Source organism: Anopheles aquasalis, chromosome 2 (genome assembly GCF_943734665.1).
Source record: "Anopheles aquasalis chromosome 2, idAnoAquaMG_Q_19, whole genome shotgun sequence".
NCBI classification, from domain to species: domain Eukaryota; kingdom Metazoa; phylum Arthropoda; class Insecta; order Diptera; family Culicidae; genus Anopheles; species Anopheles aquasalis.
The window spans coordinates 69,585,647-69,605,646 of record NC_064877.1 but is presented as its reverse complement, the minus strand read 5'-3'; the positions used below and the strand labels follow the sequence as shown (position 1 = coordinate 69,605,646).

The window sequence follows — 20,000 nt, the reverse complement described above, 5'->3', positions numbered from 1 at the left end:
CCCGAGGAGGGGGGGGGGGGGGGGCACACCGGCCACTCATACACGCAACACACTGTCCGGACATATGCTTACATGCAGCGAGGTACGGACTCTCATTTCTTCCTCTTTCCTGTCCAGTTCCAGCGCCCCTCTTCCACCTCCTCCTTCCCAAAATGGTTCGTATCGATTCGTGGCAACGTTTTCGTGACCGGAGACCGGTCCCAGCCGGCCGACCAGCCTAGTTTTCTCGCTCATTCCGACGAGAAATGAGATGCTGCCAGTGGCAATCATCATGATGATGATGATGCTCATGGTGATGATGATGGTGATGTTGACTGTGATGCTCCTGCTGCTGCTGCTGATGGAGATGATGGTGCTGTAATGAGGGCAAGCCGCCTTGGCTGGTTGGTTGTTTCCGAAATAGTGCTTCCGGAGTGGTTTTTTTCCCGTCTTTCACTCTTCGGCACCAAACCGGTTAATGTTGGTCATTCACAGGATGGGGCGCCCGTGCCGCATGCTCATTACACGCTCGCGGGTCCCACCATTTTGGGAAATGGAGGGGGGCGGGGGCAAAGGTCCTTCCATTTCGGCCAAATATCGTTGTTGAAATACTTAATGGGGGCGCACGAGAAAGCCTGTTTGTGTGCGTCTCGAGGATGGTTTTTCTTATTTTTTCAGGTATCCTATCTGGTCGCTTCTATTTTCTCACTTTAAGTGTTGATTCTCGAAGCTCAACAGCGTAGAGGCGCTTTGGCTTCGCGCTACGTACACCTACTGCAGGTTTAAAGGTCAGAGAAGACGACCAGGCGTTGACGAACTGCCAGTCGCTCTGTTCTGATGACACAAAACTCCCCCCAAAAAAACACCAGCAAAAAAACAGAAAAAAACCATGATTTTCCTGGTACACCATGGGCGGCCAACAAGATTGAATTTTGTGGTGACGAGCGCCCACTGAAGAGAACTCTGTATGGGAGTCTCGGAGCACTGTTTCAATGTCGCTCCCGGCCAGCTGTAAGTTTATTGAACAAACCGCCCGTGGGCCCGAGGCTGCGCGGACACTGAAAGCTTTGCTTTCCCGTCCTGTGATTCTGAACTTCCAGCGCTCCAAGCTGTATGAAGCCGCTGACTCTGAGCACCATTCGAGCGTGTCTTTTTAAGTTGCCAGAATTTATGCTCCTTCTGGCCGCTCGCTTCGCATACCAATGACCGATAATCGATAAATTCTGTGTCGTCTATCAGCGGGGTGGCGCTCTGTGGAGCTACCAGCAACCAAATCGATGCTGCTTCACAGAATCCCTACGCCCAAAACCGACGCCAGTAAGGGTCTGCGGCTCTGGATCAGCGTGCCCTGGCCATTGCCTGGCCGCTAGATGTCATGAATTATGGGTTGGCTTATTTATGATTTCATAGCCTGGCTAGCGGGGTGGGGAAGAAAGGGCGGACTGGAAGATGACCTATCAGCTCTGCTGGTACAGCTCTAGTCGGCTCTTGAGGGGGGCCGGTGTGGTGAGTGAGAAGTTTGTGATTTCTCGCGATGCGCAGTCAGTCGGAAAAAGTTCGAGACGCGAGGCTGTAGAGGGGGAAAGCAGCACCGATTGCCGTCATCACTGTCGACTCACTGCTGCTACTGGTGCTGCTGCTGCTGCTGCTGCTGCTGACGTAGCAGGGGGCCTAGAACCCCTGCAACCCGTTTTTCGACCCGTGCACCAGGGGCGGGGGCCGACAAAGTTTGATTTTTAATAGAATATTTTATGTGACGCTGATTGAAGAAGGTGAGCGCCGTCGCGTTGGGCGCCATTTTTCGGACCGGTCCACCCTTGGAACTTATTTCATCTAAGTGAGAAAGGTTGCCAGGCCGGCGACGGTGATGACCACCGGGGGGGAAAACCCTTTTCCGGTGACTTATTGATGAGGGGTTCCGGTTATGAATTAATGCCGCGGCACGTAACGGCCACGAGGTACGGTAAGATACGGTAATATTGATGAATTTAAATCCCAGGTGTGCTGTGCGAGGGCGATGGAGTTTGTGGAGTGCGGGGCGGGGGAGGTGTGACGGTCCACCGCGCAAAGCCGCAAGAAATTGATTTTTGAATTTGAAAACAGGGTTCAGCGTTCGGTTCCCCTTTTGGATCGCTTACGGTGGCCTAGAGGTGACCGAACAGCGTTGTTGGTCTGACCTTTTGCGTCGTGCTGGCAGGTGTCCAACATTGCGCAATATTCGTTGTGCACGCTGCTGGGGACATTATGTGCGTTCTCCGTTGAGACTGTAATTGAATTAACACACAGGGGCATACACTCAAGTCTTGCTTTCTTTTGGAGTAAAGTAACAGTTCAATATTGTGGAGGTTTAAAGTTCAACCTCCATTTGAAGCTTCCATGTCTACAAGGCACTGTTTAATTTTCTGGACATGAAGGTTTCAAATTGAAGTTCTCACTTGCTCTTTCATAGATGTAACTCAATAGCGATCGTTCTCCTTTTTTCATCTTTCTTCATCGTTCTCATCTTTTGTTGTAAAGTGCTTTCTTTAACAACATTTGTTTACATTTCTCCGTGTGAACTGCTGTCAGTTGGAACATAAATTATTCGAAAATTTTGTTCATAAAGTACCATCTGTATTGCTCTTAAATTTATCAAACTGTTTGTCAAACATAAAATGATGACCATTTTTTTACCAGTCTATCGAGTTCTAAAGAGAGCTCTTCATCCGAGAAGCGTCCATTTCTATACCTCGTAGCTGCTGTGTCACATCAGAATCAGAGCGAACAGAGTAACCATTGCTCTCCCCGAATGCGTTGACGTTTCAATCAGTATTTAGCAAAGTGAAGTGGCAGCGAACGAAACACCCCCGTAGCATTAAGGTACGTCCCCATCGTCGTCAATGCCCGTTTATCGCCGATTTACCAGTTTAATGCTCGCCTATCGGAGTGTTTCATCCGCTTTAAGGCGAACCATTTTTAGTGCAAATGAATTCATAAAAAAATCCGCCCCTCACCACCACGTCAGCTTTCGATTCGCGGTTCCCGCAGTTTGCGGATTATCCGTTCCCTCGGGTTTAAAATCATCATTGCCGCTCGTGCCGGCCATGGCATATTGTAGTGAAGTGTCAGTTTCATTCTTTTGCTGCAATCAACTGTAATACGGGCACCGTAACCCTAAGCACCCCCTTAGTAGGATGACCGAACGCGCGCGCTACGAGACGAGCTGCTTTGATGTTAAGCAGCACCGGTCCTCGCTGAAGGCTCGCAAACAAACGGCAACAAACAGGGCCGGAATGGGACGGAGAGCAAGATGTTTGTTTGTGCGAATGGCATGGCGTGGTAGGGAATGAGCTGTGCTGTGTAATATTTATTGTTTATTGCGCCCATTTAGAGGCGTTAGTGGTGGAAGTAGGCTCCTTTTTGCTGGTGACGTCTTTGCTACGCACATTTCCATTTACTTGCGTTGACTACAGAGCCGCCACAGCACGCCATCTTTGGGCTTCAAAAGTCGAAGGAGGCCGTTGCTGCACAGACACTCGCACGGACGCACGCACGCAATGGAGGGATTGTTTCCTCCTTCTTTTCCTCCTTACCATGATTCTCCTTCTTCCTTGGTGAAGAGAAGGGCTTTAGTACAGCGTGGTGAAACTTTTGCTTCACTTTTGCTCTGCTCTGCTGCTTCCCCTCGGTCACCTTTCCACCACGAAAGGCATGTTTTTTTTTGTTGCACGCGCCATGCGCGCGACCTAAGTAACTGAATGTTCATCCGGATAATGCGAACCGTTTGCGAGATAAAAGCAAATTCTGTCGCCCCTGTCGTGGGGCGAGGTGAAGGGCGCAACACAAGAAACAATCTGGCAGAAGAAAGAAAAGAAAGGGGTTTCGTTGGTGGTCCGAGGGGTTGGGAAATAAGGAAAAGTCTAAGTAACCAGCTCGACGTGTCGGCATGGCACCGGAGCAATAAGGAAAACTGGTGGTAAAGAGCAATACCAGAGATGAAGCTCAAGGGTGGGTAGAAGAGGAACACGAACGGTTGACAACGGTTCCAGGGAGCGGGGGGGAGACGGTGGCGCTAGTTTTTTGAATAGCAGCGCATGTAAGTGTTCGACCGACAGCGCGGCACATACAAATCCGACACATACACAACGACTGTGTGTGCTCGCGTGCGCGTTCAAGCAAATCGACAGCATTGAGCGACGGTGACAGTGCCAGCAACGGTGGCCGAGGCCCAAAGTCAATGCAGCACAGACAGTGGAGCGCAACATTGGCGAGCAGACAGCGGCATCACCATCTCGCACCACGCGCAGATAGCACAAGGACGCACAAAGGAGTGTGGAGGATAAGGAGAAGGCTGAAGAAAGGGAAGAAAAGAAGGCCAAAAAGGAAAGGGAAAGGGAAAGGGGAAGGAATGCTTTCCTCTGCTGCGGTAAGAAGCAACCAGGAAGGAACGCTGTGGGTGTGCTGTAATCGTGCTGCAGCAACAACGAACGAAATACGTAAGTGAACTCCCGGTAGGGTGTTGTGCCAACCCGGGGTGGGATGGGTGAGAGGTGACGGGCGTCGGGGACAACATGCGCACCATGAGGACGAGGACGCCCCCCCGAAGACCGAGGAAGCTAAGGATAAGAAAAGTGAAAAACATTTCACTTCCTGAACGGAAAACATAAGGAAAATGGCGAGATAAACTTTGCGATTGTTCGCTTGTCCCCTCCGCGCCGACATACACGCGCCCTGCTTCACATGCCTGACATGCCAACCCGTGGAGGGTGTTTCCGGAGGAGGGAGGAAGGTGGTTCCGGAGTTTTGTCATGTACCACAGGCGCACGCCCGCCCGCCCGCGTGTGTGACACTAGAAGCAACGAGTGCGAATGACGGAGCTTTCGTTTGCACGTTGGATGTTCTTTTTTTTTCTTCTTTACTTTGTTCAGTTCAACTCCAGGAGCTGCGATCCTTGGCATGAGCTGACAGTATGTCGCGGTACGACCAGACCACAGGGGGGTGGCATTAGTTTGATGGAATGTAATGATGGCCTTTGGTGTGAAAGTGTTGAATGAATAATTACGCTACTTTACCACCGATTGCGATCGTTGGCATTTATTTAGGGATATCTCGGGGTGATGCTAGGCCATGGGGTCGAGATGAGATGGTGGACGCTTAATGTCAATGCTGGCATACCTGATGTAACATAACGTGACGTGGCGTGAAGGTAAAATTTTGAAAAAGTGCTTTTCGCAATTTAAAGGGAGAATTTTTCCGGATGAATTTGTGATTCAAAGGGGATGAATTTTTTTGCGGGCCGCGCTCCCCGGACACCCTCGCCAACTCGCACAGCTCATAACACTCAACCACACGGAAGGTTCCACGCCATTTGAGATGCTTACCATAAATCGGGCACCAAAGTTCCACAAAAACGGTGCTGCTGGTTAATGGGCCTAATGTTAAGTGAAGTGGTAAGTCGACTTACCATGTGACAGTGTGGCGGTGTGTACCCTGTGCTCGTTGTCAGTACGTTCACGTTAGCGTGGCGCTCACTGCGAGAACAGACAATCGATTTTCATTCCCGGGAAAAATACGACATGCACCCTCCCAACCCCATCGACCAGGGATGGAGAAGGTGTGGCACGTGAAAGGAAGCCAAAGAGGGAAGGCGTGCATAAAATCTTTAAAATTACTTCGTCACTAAATCCACCACCCACCCACAGAAGGCAACCGTAACGAAGGGGCAACTTTGCTAACGAGGCCAAAGTATGCTCGAAGCGTCCTCGCCGAGCGTTCACGCGGAGAACGATGGAGGCGCACGCGGGGGGGGGGGGGGGGCATTGTTTTCCGGAAAAGTTCTATCGTTTCAGACCGTCGGTCGGGCGTCGGTTGGAAAATCACTCATTAAGCACCGGACGTTGAAGCGATCGACATGCAACGCTCGTTCGCTATCGTGTCTGCTGCTGCTCCTGCTGCTGGTCTCGCGCCTGAACGTGAACCGGGGATTGAGATGGAAATGTCCCGTCTCCCAGTTCCCCTCTTCTCTCCCCCCGGGGGGGGGGGGGGGGGGGCTGCGTGTTGATTTTTGTTGAAACGGCAACGGGGCGCACGGTGCGCACGGACCCGCATTTGCTTACCTCGCGCCATCCTCGCCAACACCATCGGTGCTGCGATGACAAATACGCTTCAAGCACGAAAGCACAACACCGCGGGGTCGGTTCGTGGGCTGCACGGGGACCGCCAATGGGATTCGAGACTAAAGACTAACTTCGCGGCGCGTTGCACGGCGCGTGACACGTGGCAGCGGCAACATTCTCCACGTCCGTTTGCAACCCGGAGCACCACTACGGAGCATGGCGGAATCGTAAAATTATCGTGGAATTTATTGTCTCCCATTTCGGTGGGCACTTTTGTTTTATTATTTATCTCGCGCGCCCCTCCCACCCCTCCCCCCTTGCTGTTAATTCGCTCCATTTTTCGTTCATCAGCAACCGACGCCTGAGCGCGTGTGTGGTGGGGGTGGGAGGGTGATGTGGGAGTGAACGTAACAATGGGATAGCGCGTCGGGTGCGTCCCTCTCTCTCTCTCCTCCCGTTGGGTGAGCTTGGCTGGTTAGCCGATTAGTTCGAGTTCGAGTGGCAAACCCCGAACGGGGGTTAATTTATGTTGTAGCGCGAACAATTATTTTCGACTTCCAACCACGTCACGTGGGAGGACATAAAGCCGGGGGAGGGGGGGTGGGGGTGGTGGCGCGGGAAATGCTTTCACCGATGAGTGATTTTTGATGGATTTTAAAGCACTTGCGTAAGGTTTTGCGGAAGCTGTTGGGCTTGGTTTTTGATGAGTTCAACAAGTGTAACAAGGCGGGGAAATGTTATGTTTCGAACGTTTCGTCTGTGATGGAGCTAACGAGCCCCCCGGGGGGTGAGCGGGAGGGACCGTGATTCGCTCCGTGAAACAGTTTAACATTCGTCACTTGAAAGACTTCAATTGTTTCGAATCGGGCGCGGTTAGCGCCGCGAATGACGTCTTTAGCGCCCGTCCAATGGGTGGAAGGATGACTTATTCAGCCGCCATAAATGATTTAATGATACTGCGTGCGCCGTGCCTTGGATTGTTTGGATCGTGGGACTATGCTGTATCTTAACTCTCGTTGGGCATATGGTAGCATTTTGAGATGCTTTACGTTAGCGATAGCGACGGAAATGATGATTTTTGTGCAGCTTTTTGTATAATCTTTAATTGCAATTATGATAATGATTCGAATAGCAACAAAACGCCCTAGTGCTTAGTCTTTACCTCGGCCTTAAACCTTTTCAACCGTTTATTAAAGTATGCATTAAAAAAAGAGTCAAAATTTGCCATGGGCAAATTTTTAATCGCACTGCAGAAACTAAAATGCAGCATCAATCGTAGTAACCCATGAGACATCAGATAAAATTTGACAGCTTTATCAGTCGATCTCTAATCGTGATGGCGAAAAAAGTTAAACATCTTCGTTCCGAGGTTTGCGCATTCCAAAAGACCAAAAATTCCGGCGAATTGCGATGTGGCGGTGCTCAACGCGATCATTAGACGGCTGAGTATCAAAGTGTTACCGAAGATTGCGAACCCGTTCAACGTCCCCTAGCTGCGGCCCATCGAAAATTTCTGGACTAGCTTTAAGCGTAGCATCTCTTGTAATAATTTCGTTGCAAAAACGGAGGAGGAATTGATTAAAAAGGCTCAGAAAGAGTTGAAAAACACGTGCACAAGCATCTTTTTGACTGCCATGTCGAAAATTCCGACTAACTGCCAGAAGGAAGACTGCTCGAAGTGGCGATTTTTTTGCAAATAAATTGATTGAACCTCCCTCGGATCGAAAACAACATTTACAAATTCTTTTGCATAAATAAAATAATGCTTCCATACACCTTGTATGCTAATCGAGTATCCAGATGCTGCTCAACATTGCTACTTCTTAGTTTATGCTTTTTTTAAATGTTGCATAAACAAAACGTCCCTCAATATACCGCACATAGTGGTCTTAAAGTTTTAAATTACTGAAAACCACTCACAAGATTGACCTCGGCCACTGCTTGGCGTCGTGTCTTGTCGATCGCTTCACGAACAGACAAGGGGCCACGGGATGGTCCCTCTTTTTTTATCGAGTTTCTAATTTCCTAATGTTTCAATAAACAGCCATGATCCAATTATGATCCCTCCCCTTCTGTCCCTTTTGCCCACTGATGCCACGCGCCGACATCGTGCCTAACTTTCGCTATAACTTATCTGTGCATTAAAATCACTTTGACACCAATTTGCTGGCATACATCTGTAAAACTTTTGTGAAACTTTTTATGCGTGTTTGCAGCAGTAGCAGCTCGCTGGCTGGGTGGCCGTCAAGGCAAGCACGGATGCCACATCCGGTACGGGGTTTTATGGAACGACTGTGCTGGTTCCGGCAGCCGATCCGAAACCAGCTGGTTACCAGGTGGCCTGCCTGCTGCCTTTCGGGTGTGTTGGCCATGACGTGCGGAGCATTTCTTCTTGTGCTTTCCTCAATTTGGGGCAATTACTAATGGAAGGAAGGAAGGAATCTCGTGGTATGTGGCGAAAGAAGCCAGTCAATGCCGAAGATGATGAGATGAAGGGAACGGCATGGCATGGCATGGATCGACGGAGCGAATGGACGGACGACAGTAGCGCTTGCTGACCAGCGCGCACCGACTAAGCGAGGAGCGACATCGAAAGCGGCTTCCGGAACTAAGGGGAAACCTCGTTGGCATGGCAGGGCAAGAATCTTTTAATTTCAACTTTCCATCAAACGTCGGCGTAGTGGTATCGAGGGCAACGAAAAGAAGAAAAGAATTGTAAAAAAAAAAGGGAATCGGGATCGGTAACTACACCCGCTGGGCCTTCTCGACTCGGACTCGCGGTCCAGATACGGACGGAGGAAAGTTGGAATATCGTCCGCTATCATTGGCGCTGGTTGATTTCGTTATAATTTCCACTGGTTTCCGTTGACCATCGTCTGATGGTGGCTTCGTCTTCGGCTGCGTTGACCAGGAACTGCAATCGGTCGCACCGGAAGCGCAGGAGCGCTGGTTTGCTGCTGCGTTACGTAGTTTTTACTAACATTTTCACCCCTCGCTCACTCTCCGAATTCGCGCTCGCTCGCCTAATGATGAAAGTTTTATTATAAGTAATCATCCATTGCAATTAGAGCCTTCGTTTGCCTTCCTGCGCCTTCCCTCGTTAGGCGCTGATTTCTGCCCGGTTTCTGGGCATTTTTCTTTTTTCTTCAACAAAAAAAAACTAACTTTTCCCCGTTGTGAACTCTCGTGTCACTGTCGTAGAGTACAGTTTAAGAAGTAGCAAAGTCGCGATGCAGGCGGGATGCTATCGATCATGATATTCTCCATTCAATGCATTCTTGGTGCAACTTTTACGATGCATCAATGTTTTAAATAAAGTTAGATTAGTTTTGAACTTGGCTGGGAAGTTTAAAATGTGTCATGATTCAAAGATGCGTTGTATAGCGACGAGAAATTGCGCTTTCTATCATTTAATTGCTTGCTAGAGGTGTATATTTTAAGTAAATGCTATTCGACGATGACCATTTCATGGGAATGATCTGCTATTGGAATTTGCTATTTACCTTCATTCATCCGTTTGCTTTAATGCTGTCTTTAACTGGGGGCTTAAGCATTTAACCTTATTTTGTAACATATTTTTAATTTGTGAACCACTGACGAATATTTTGTTCACATTTTGAATCAAACAGAAAGTACAGCGCTTAGAAAAACCATGCATCAAATGTGCCTCAGAGAATTTCGGAACTCTGAAACATTTATTAGCATTATTAAGCGAAATCATCAAACCTATTAAGTTTTTCTCAAGAACTTGAATTTTCATATGTTGAGATGATTGAGCTACGATAGCTACACCGCAAAAGAAAATTAAAAAGGTGTTACTTCTTGAAAAGATGTAGATTAATGTGAGCAAAATAATTTTTAAAGATTTCGTAAGAGTAAATGGCACAATTGGCCTATTTTTACTTGAACTATAATAAATCCCTAAACCCTTCGAGAAGACCATGCACTACACAGTTTAGTATATTGTTTACTGAAGATGCTAGTGCCTCGCCCACCGGCGCAACATTGTGTGAAGCCTTATTTTAAACAATTTTCAAAGAACCACACCATGGCCATCTTTCTCCACGGTCGGAGCCATTCAATGCCCGAGGTCGAGTGCTCAGCGCGCCCGCTGTACCTGCTGGCGTGGCGTTCATTTCGAATCATCATCAACCAGCTCGAGCTGGTTTTGCGTTTGGTTTGCAGCAAAGCAACATAGTCATTGTCTTAGGTCTTATGTTGGCCGAAGAAGAAGCAAGAAAAAAGGGTCGCCTTCACGGGTACAACATCCTTTGCTATCTTCTCATTTTTATTGCAAAGCACACACCGACACACACACACCTACACAAACCGTCGTGCCAGTGAACGAGAAGCCGGTGTAAGGATGGCAGAGGGATTCGTTCAGAAGTTCAGCCTTGATTGCGCAAGAAACCGGCGGACTGGCGAACGGGCGAACGATGCTTTCTTTCTTTCTTTCTCCTTCTTCTCCTCCTCGATGTCCAGGATGTTCCTTCACCGATCGTCCCTGCATCGCACCCTTGATGATGTTGGCAGGTTTTGCGTTTATTCTTTTAATTCCACTCATCGAAGGAGGCGCGAAGCGAAAACGAAACGAAGAAAAAGAGGAGCATTCTGGCTAGGCAAGCGACCGTCTTTCCTTTCGGTCCGGTCCTTGCGGTTCCTCTTTCGCCCGGGGTAGCTTTAAACTTACCAACTGGTGGGCTGGTGGCCCCAAAGGCTCGCTCGCTTGTCCGCGAAATCAGTTTCCTGTTTTCAATCTTCCGGCTGTCTCGGGGCCTTTCCATCCTTTCTCATTCGCCCGTAGCCCATTGCGCTCGAGGCTCTTTTGCTGGACTGCCCCTTTTTCGAGGGTCTGTCGGGCTTTGCCTTTAGGTGCAGGCAGAGTCTTCCGGTGCGATGCGCTGAGCAAATGAAAAATTACGCCAAAACAGGAAGCTGACCGTCGGGAGGAAGAATACTTCAAAGGTACGGCTCGAAGGTGGTACGATATCATGATAAGTGGTGGTGCAAATTGAATTGAGTTGCCGGGCCGGCTGCCCTGGCCTGGCCAACGCAGCGCAGCAGCGCGGTCGACTCGATGATCCTTGACCGATTCAATGCCGTGCCCGTGGTGTCCGTACTGGGACCGTGGTTTGCGTAAACTGGTCTACGTCTTTTCAACAGGATTTTGAGCGAACAATATTTACTTTTGAGTGCCTTTTGTGCTCTTAGTATTCAAATCAAATTCCAACCGTCCTTTTGATGTGGAGTGTCACCGAAAGTTTAATAATTCATTACTGTTTCGTCATACGCATCGAAAGGAAGATGAAAATTGAATATCTTTCACCATAAATTGACATTAGTAAAGGTAGAGAAAGCTTCTACACACATAAAAAAATACATAAAAAACTGGCAAAAACGAATTATCAACGCAAAGATGTCTCCTTTACTTTGGCTTCCAGCGAGACAAATCCCAACAGTTCACCAAACTGATGCTTCAGGTGCTACTCCACCGAAACCACGGCAAAATGGTGACGAAGTCAGACAAATGTTTCAATTATCGGCTCCTTCCATTGTCCCCAAAGCCCAAATTCGTTAACTTATTGGTCGACTGTTCGGCGACACGATGGCCATTGGTTCCCAGGTGATGTCCGGTGACGGGGAATTGCGTTTGCTCCACCAGGAAACAGACAACACAACGAGGTGGACAGGGGATGGAAGAGAAGGATTCGTCGCATTAACATCTCCTTCGTTCTGTCTCTCTCTCTCAACTCCCTGACGACCAGCGGAGGGGATTCGGCATTGACTTTGAACGAATTTTCCTTGTCCCCTAGACCCCGAAAATCCAATTGGCACTGCCGAAGGGGGTGGGAAGCGTCCCCCCTCTCTCTCTCTCTCGCTGTGTGCGAAATGAAATGGAACGGAACGGAACGGGGAGACCAGTGGCAATGATTTTCCCAGACATTAGCCGCTGGAATCTTGACGATTATTCATCATGTCAGGTTCGTCCGCTCGGGTTCCTTCCACCACGGCCACGGCATACGGTTTCTTGGAGGCGGGCAGGAACCCATGAAGATGTCCCTTCCCTTTGCTGTCTTCTTTTTCTTCTTCTTCTTCTCCTGCTACTACTGCTTCCCACTTCCCTCGGGGGGGCCTTTGGGTCGAAGCACACTCCGGTGTGGTCCAGAAACTACGGCAGTCCGGCAGTCTAGTTCCTTCATCCCTCTCGAATCGGGGGGGGGGGGGGGGATCTCGGCAGATTGACAAAGGACAAAACGCTAGAGATATGACATTTTTCTTCGTAACAGTCCCGCGGGGCACTCCGGAGGCCGGTGGAACCAACAGGAAGGAGGTTGAGCAACGAAAACATCTCCACCAGACTTGGTGGATGAACCGTACGGCCGTAGTAGCGTCTTCGGTCTTCGTTGGTTCCACCACAAAGATTCGTGATGTTTTTCTTGCCCTTTGCGGCTCTGTATGGTCTCGTATTGGACATTCTCGACTGGGCCATCGTCGTGGCGGCCATCCCCCTCCTCCTATTAAGGGCCACGGGGTGCCACTACCTCCAGCACTGCGCTTAGAGTGAACGAAGAAGTGTGAGAATTAAAGATTCGCCATTTTGCGTGACAGATTATGATTAATTGATTCTAAAACCAACGCACAACGGGATCAGTGGGTGTGTTGGAGGAGAGGGGTGAGGTTCTACTACTACGGAGAAGGCCTACATTCGCCGGCGTGTCCTCGGCAGTCGGTCGGTAGGTCGGTTGGTCGGACGTTTTTCCGACGGGCTGACGGGCTGGCGCTGACAAGTGTGATCGCACCAGAACCGCAAGCACCAGAATGTCATTTTTGGCCATTTTTCGGTTGCTACGACCCGACGTCCCTCACGTGACAGATTGCATGAGTGATGGCGCGATGGTTGCGTTTCGCAGCAAGCGGCGTGGTGGTTCTCAGCTGTGACAGATCGTAGTACGCGGATTGTTGTTGTTGTTTTTCTGTTTCCCCAGCCCCAGTAAGGAGCACAAATCGCGGCGAGCGACCGTGGCCGTGGCGTCTATGAGAGCAGTCGGCCAGTAATGGCCCAGGAGGTGGGCCCACGCGTAATCATAAAATATGTGCTGACTTCAGCATCCATCAGCAACCGATGGCGTGTATGTGTGCGTGCCTGTGTGTCTATTGATCTAACATGACACGCGACTGGCATCAATTCGTCTCTCACTCTCTTGCTCGCTCACTCTCTCTCTCTCTCTACGCTCCCGGAAGATGAAACAAGTAAACGTTCTTCCCGGAAGCGCGAGACCGATTCGCTTCGGTTCGCGCCCTTCGCTCTGGGAGGGAGGAACCGACCACCATCCTCTCCAAAACCCCTTTTTGCCGCAAATCCTTCGATCGATATCGATCGATTGATTCGTTCCGGGGGCCGCGTTGAAAGCTCTAACGCTGGCTAGCGACACACGGTGGCGTGAATGTGTGTGTGGGTGAGTGAGTTAATGGCCCCGGGCAGCGCCACGTGTCTGCCCTGTGGCCGTATACGCCCCAGGGATGCCTTCCGTTCCATTCATCGTTTCCATTATGGGTGTCACGGGGTTTCCGGTTTCCGCTGGGCGCTTGGCGATGGTGGTGGTGAGGGTGAGGGTGCAGTGAATTATGATAGTGCGTCAGCGATTTTTATTCGATCCCACGGAGCGGCGGGATTTAATGAGGATTTGGTGTCGGGGCCCCGGGCCCGCGCGCTCTCGATGTCCGACAGTTTGATGGATGTTGACGGTGCGAACGGCGCCAACCGACCGACCGATCGCGTGGCCTCCTTCTCGTCCGTCCGGGCCGAGACGATTCCTTCGATGATGATGTGCCAGTGAGGTAGGAGCGTGTGGTTGTTTCGCGATTGTTTTAGTATCTTTCGATGCGGTAAAGATTATTTAATGACAGCGCGACACAGAGACGCGTTCGATTCCATCTTATTAAGCTGCTGCTGTGACGTCAGCAATGTGAGGTCGTATAATGGGAACCACAACACGGGCCACTATTAAAGTGCCACGTCCACGGATTGATTTCATCGTAAAAGCTACTAGCTAATGTGTGCCAACGGGCCATTTCTCCGCGGTTTGAGGCAGCAAGTCAAATAGATAAATAATTGTTTCCGCTTGACGTATCAAATCGCCCTCTACCAACACACTATCACATTACAGTTCGGTTTTGAGTTCGGAACGTGGGATGCTCCGATTCGGGAAGCAGGATTCGGATGCCACTGGCACACCAACGCATTGTTTGCGATTTTGTGGACGACTCTGCCCCAATCGATTGTGTTGTCATTGGGTGGATTCTGTGGAAAATCGCTCCCTGAACGCTGGGTCTGGTTCTGGGAAGGGGCTGTGGTCTTTAGAACAGTGCCCGTTGTCACGTCCTATTTGTGATCTCCCAACGTATAGGTCTCCGGGAGGGGTGAGGCTAGTGTATGATTAAGCTTTATCCATTTTGCGTTGGATGCGTGAGCGCGCCTATGGTAGTGCTGGGTGGGGTGATTGAAATGAAGTATTTGTTTGGAAACGTTTAGCTCCTGACCGTGAAGTCGAACGAAGGGGGCTTTAGCATTGCTTTAGTTACTGTTGGGATGCTGTTTTGTGTATGTTCTGCGAGTAACTTTATTTGTAAATTGGCTTTATATTTCATTGTTTATCAAAAAATAAGCAAAATAAGCGGATTTGTCGGCCTGCTTTCTTAATTAATTTCTCCAAACGGTTGCGAATTCGAGAACACCCTCGGTAAAATAGCTGTCCGACTTAGAAGACCAGGGTTTGGAGATAAACGATTTTAGCGAGCCATTGCCAGCCAGATTCATTGAAGAGAGAACACGATTATCGGTTTCTTCGTCATTAGAGCTGACAACAAATGCATCGATTGCTTTTTGGTCATATTTGGCCAACCGATGCATGGAGGATCTTGAGATTTTCGTCTCTTTTGCAAGCTTTTGTATGGATCGCACTGAATTTCGCTAATTTTTGCTCTGACCGATCTTACCACTTTTTCAGTGCGCTCAGATCGTTGCCGACCACTACCGTGTTTCCTAGGCCTTGGCCCTTCATGAATAGAATGTTTATTCCCGTAAGCCATGCCAAGATTGCGTCCGAGAACCGCTGTTATTTCTATGAGATTTTTCTTGCGCGCGAAGCAAACGCGACACTGACTACATTTCTCCGAACAGCGATCTTTTACACGACTGCTTTTGTATACATTATTTGATAGATATGAGTCTCTCGAATACACCAATACCCCATCATTCCATACTGGTGTTCGAAAAAAGTGCAAAACAGAGCAATGAAAACATTCTCATTTTTTAATGGTACACCCTGAAGCTCCGTTGCCGAAAAACCGATGATGGAGGCGCCAGGTAATCGGTACTTTTAGGGGTTTTAATAGCAAATTAAATAGTTAAATAACGCAGGCATCTCAAACTTCATTATTGAGTTAATATTGAAATGTTTTAAAAATTATTTCTTCATTCAATTTTTCGAGTTAAAAGAATGGATTGTGTTTTAAATGACCATCGCCCGGTGTCTGATTCTTCTCGGCGTCAACAACAACCGCAAAGCTCATTACAGAGTATAATTTCGTTTGAACTGTTTCAATGAGTTTAAAGTTTGGATACTTAAGAACTGGGCAATGACTTACACGATCTAGTAACGAAAATACCTTACCACCAGCTAGTTAGTTTGTAACTTTTGTTTCTGTATTATTCCAAAATTGAAAAACTCTCTCCAAGATCGTCGACCAACCGAAAAGCAGTATAATCACCTCTTCCAACACTTTGCACCAAACAGTTTCAAACGAACTCCGTGTCACCAGCAAGAAAGGAGCAAGAGTTTTCCGTTCCTTCAACACAAGTTTGTTTCCACTTCACCTTCCGCCTCAACCCTCAACGCGACGACGACGACGAGGACGAAAATTGGTCACCATGTTCTGCGTTCTGTGTTCTCTCCGCCCCTCTCTCTCTCTCTTTCTCTCTCTGGTGACCAAACAACACGCCCCTTCCTCTTGTCGCGTATGACCACCACCACCACCACCACCACCAGGTTTCATCCAATGCACCGAAAAATGGGGAAAAACGGCGGTTTTTTCGTCATCTTGTTCTGCCTTCCCGGAACTCGCATTGAACCGAACCGGCGAGATGCCGAGAAACGGGCGATTGGCGAAACAAAAAGTTTTCCCAAGCTTTTCCTCAACCGTAGCCCAGTTTTGATCGAGGCTGTTGTACTTGGTGGTGGTCGTGGTTTCGGGATGCTTGTCACGCCGTTCGGACCGGGTTCATGTGACGATGTGTTTAAACCGTGTGTGGCTGTGTGTATAAAGAAGGGACAAAAAAAACGGAGGAAAGGTAAAGAATGAAACAAAATAAGAAAGGAAACTCGGAAAATGCGCTCCCCTGTACCATCTCCTGGATGTGGTTGTGGATTCGTCGGTCAACCCTCTTGGCCGGAGGATGGAATACCGAAATATGTGAAACGCGAACCGTATGCTACTGTCCCCCCTTCCATGTTTGTGTTGTTGTCCGGGCCGTAGTGTGTTTGCATTCTTTGTGGCAACTCTTCAGCCCCTTTCCTGTGGTCCCTTTCTGTGGCGCAGGACAGAGTTGCAAGTACGGTGATGCAGTTCTCACCATGGCCACACCTAAAACTCGAACCTACTCAATCCCGCCTTTTTATGTCTTTACCAGACCGTCGCCGTCGCCGAAGTTGCTGACACAGACACACGGGAAGGGTTTCGAGCGACGGAACAACGGAAAAGAACACACTCACGAAGCAAAACAAAAAAAAACGGAGCAATAAATTAAAGCTGTGTGGTACCATGTGGGCATGGGAAATGAGCTATTACTCACCGTCATAGCCGGCTGATGGCGATTTGATAACGTCAATCAATGTCGGGGTGGCCGATAATGGTTTTAAAATCCTGCTCCGTTTCAGGGGGGGCCTAGGTTTTACAGCAAGAGTGGTACGTAATCGGGCCGAGTGTTTGTCTTGCGATGTACCGTAATGATATCAGGATGGAAGCAAAAAGGTTTCGGGATGTTTTTGTGTAACTAAATTTTAATGCAATTCATTGCTAGAGCAAAGTATAGAAGAAGAATTGTACCGATGACTCGAAAAACTGACAAAGAGTGGTTTGCCTTTGGAGCGCTTAGTAAACCCCTGCACTGATTCAATAAAAACGAATGCTCCTTTGATAGAATGCATGTGTTTCAGGTCATGATTTTTTTAAACCAAAGAAATCTGTGCTATTGAATTTAGCATAGGTCAGAGTAAACTACGATAGAATCGAAGTAAACCGCGATAGAAAAAAATGGGTAAAATGCTTTCACAAGCAGAGTGAGTAACGTGTCGAAAAGAGAACGTCACATCAGTAATTATTACGTAAATTAGTGTCAAAGCTTATTTCATTGCTACTCATCCATTCATTTGATTAAAAAGATAAATGATTTTTTTATTGGAACTGATGAATGAAATAGCGGAACGAACTACAGTAATAGAAATTGAATGTCCAGAAATCATTCCCACTTAAAGGAAGAAAATAATATTACAGTAAAAGTATCGAATATCTAAAGGTATAACAACTATATTTTTATAACAACTATCATAACGACGTGCATAGAACCAGCATAATGTGTGGAAAAGTGGTTCACTTGCACAACCATATTTTCTTTTTCATCTTTACAGAAAAGCGACAAAACGCCGAGATGGCGTCCAGGTTATTTAAAGTCAAGAAACTATTAATCAGTTAATGTGTCTCCTGTTGTCATCCTCCTACAATCGACAACATAAATAGCCGAAACCGTAAGAAACGTTCGCTTCAAAAAAAAACCGGCTACCCGATTGTGAATGGCCTCTCGAAATCCTTTCGGGAATCCGATCGCCTTCCGACATTGTTCCAAAGGTTGCTGCTGCACAACGGCAACCGTTTTTTCCGGGGAGAAAAAGCACGAAAGGCACTCGCCAGGTTGTAGCGGAACGGGGAGTGCGCGAACGGCGAACATATTTAGTCAATTTGTTGCGAAATGAGGCGTATTATTGAAAACGTCCTTGCCATGTAAGTTATACACTTTAATTTCGATATTTTTATTGTCCTATCCGCCTCCAAACAGCCACCCGCTTTCTGCTCCATCAAGAGAGTGGGTGGGTGGTTGTGTACGAAGGAGACCCAGTTCGCCCAGTGCGCCCAGTGCGCCCAGTGCCTTAGCATGCAGCCTACACAGTACACAATACATCTTGTGGACCAAGCGGCCCTTTCCGCTCACTCTTCCCTTCCTTCCCCGTTACTATGCCCAACTGTTGCCAATCCAAGCTGGCCATGCCAAGCGGCCCGCTTTCGGCCTCCTTCGACGAGCGTATCGTACACTACCGGTGCTCTTGCTGCATTGTACGCGGCCGCTTCTGTACGTGAAAGCCAATATTGTGCCAGTGACTTCTGATGCTGAAGGCCCCGGGAGGCGGTCACCCCTTTCCGAAGAAACCATTTCCGGCATCTTGGATGCCGGGGTTCGGTCGGATCCTTACGGTGGTCCGTGCCGTACGATGCGTTGCACGATCCTACTCGAGAGCGATGGCTTCTCTATTAAATTAAAATGGAAAATATAGTTTATGTGTGTGCCTGTGTGTCTCCGATGGCACACATACACTTGTGTGTGCTAATGCTGGACTATGCGCGAGGTTCCATAACCGGCCATCCGCACGGAAGGCAACGCCAGAAAGGAACAGAAAGCGAGAGGGAGAGAGAAAGCGACAGAACGCTAGAGGCGAACCTTTGGAAAAGGCTTTCTCCTTGGGAGTGTGAACTGCGTGTCAGGATGTGCCGGAAGAAGAAGAAGAAGAAGAAGAAGCAACAGCACGTCCTTCCTTGCCATTCGGGCTTTGGTTTTGTTGGAACAGACAGCTGCTCTCGTATGGGAACCTCTCTTGTAGCTCTCGCTGGTGGGGACGATAGGGGAATGATAGCGAGGAAGCCAGGCAAGATGGCGGGGGCTGTTCGCGAAGTTCGAAGCGACAGCCTCTTCCGCCTTTTGTAACGGACAGCACACGCGACAGCGCTACTGCTGCTGCTGCTGCTGAAGATAGGAAGCACGCTACGGCCGGAAACGTTTCAACCCTATCGGGTGGGGGAAATCGAGGATGTGTGTTAGCACACACCCATACACACCGATAGCGGCTAGCGCACAAAATGATAATAGTTATTCTGCTCACGTTATCTATCGAGCCCGGGGAGCCGGCTGGCCACGAGTTACGCCAGCAGAAGAAGTTGGGCCACCACCCTTGGGATTCGCGCTTTTGTCCTCTACAGGGCTGGTTATAAAATTTGTTTAACGCCGATTCGATTAATTTGTATGGCACGCAAATAGCTTCATGATCGCTGGGCGGACTCAACGAACAAAATTCCAATAACCGTTCGGACCCCTCCCGGGAGGGACGTCCGGGTCTTTTGTCCGTTGCCCTTCACCTGTTGCACAGCCAAGTGGTGTAGTCTGCCATGAAATTTACATATATTGTTGCTACAATAACCATCCGTTTTAAGGGAACTTTTTCCGGGAATTTGTGGTGCGGACGAGTTACAAAAATAAAACAATAACATTTCGTTCAAATGCTGCTCACGCTGCTGTAGTGCAGAGCGCAACTCTCGCTGTACGTCTAAAGAGTTTGCAAAAAAAGGTGGCCAGCTGGATTACATCTTCCCGACTTTTCCAGTGAGTGGGTTGAAAGAGCAGAGTATGTAACATTCCAAACCCGTTGCTTGTGCTTGGTCCACTTGTGATACACGATACACTTCAAAAAACGGAGGAGGAAATTGGAAAATGGCTCTCAAACGCCACTCCACCACTGGTCCACAAGTTCCCGGAGTGTATGGGGAAGTGAAGCTGCACCACGAAAAACCAGCGATACCAGCGAACACTGCGGAGCACTGGAA

General features: G+C 48.7%; 1 protein-coding gene across 4 annotated transcripts in view; it reads left to right on the top strand.

Moving 5' to 3' along the window:
- The window catches only part of LOC126573188 (voltage-dependent calcium channel subunit alpha-2/delta-4), a 48,644-nt gene that overhangs the window by 18,693 nt on the left and 9,951 nt on the right, over nucleotides 1-20,000 (top strand). The gene's annotated exons all lie outside the window — the stretch shown is intronic.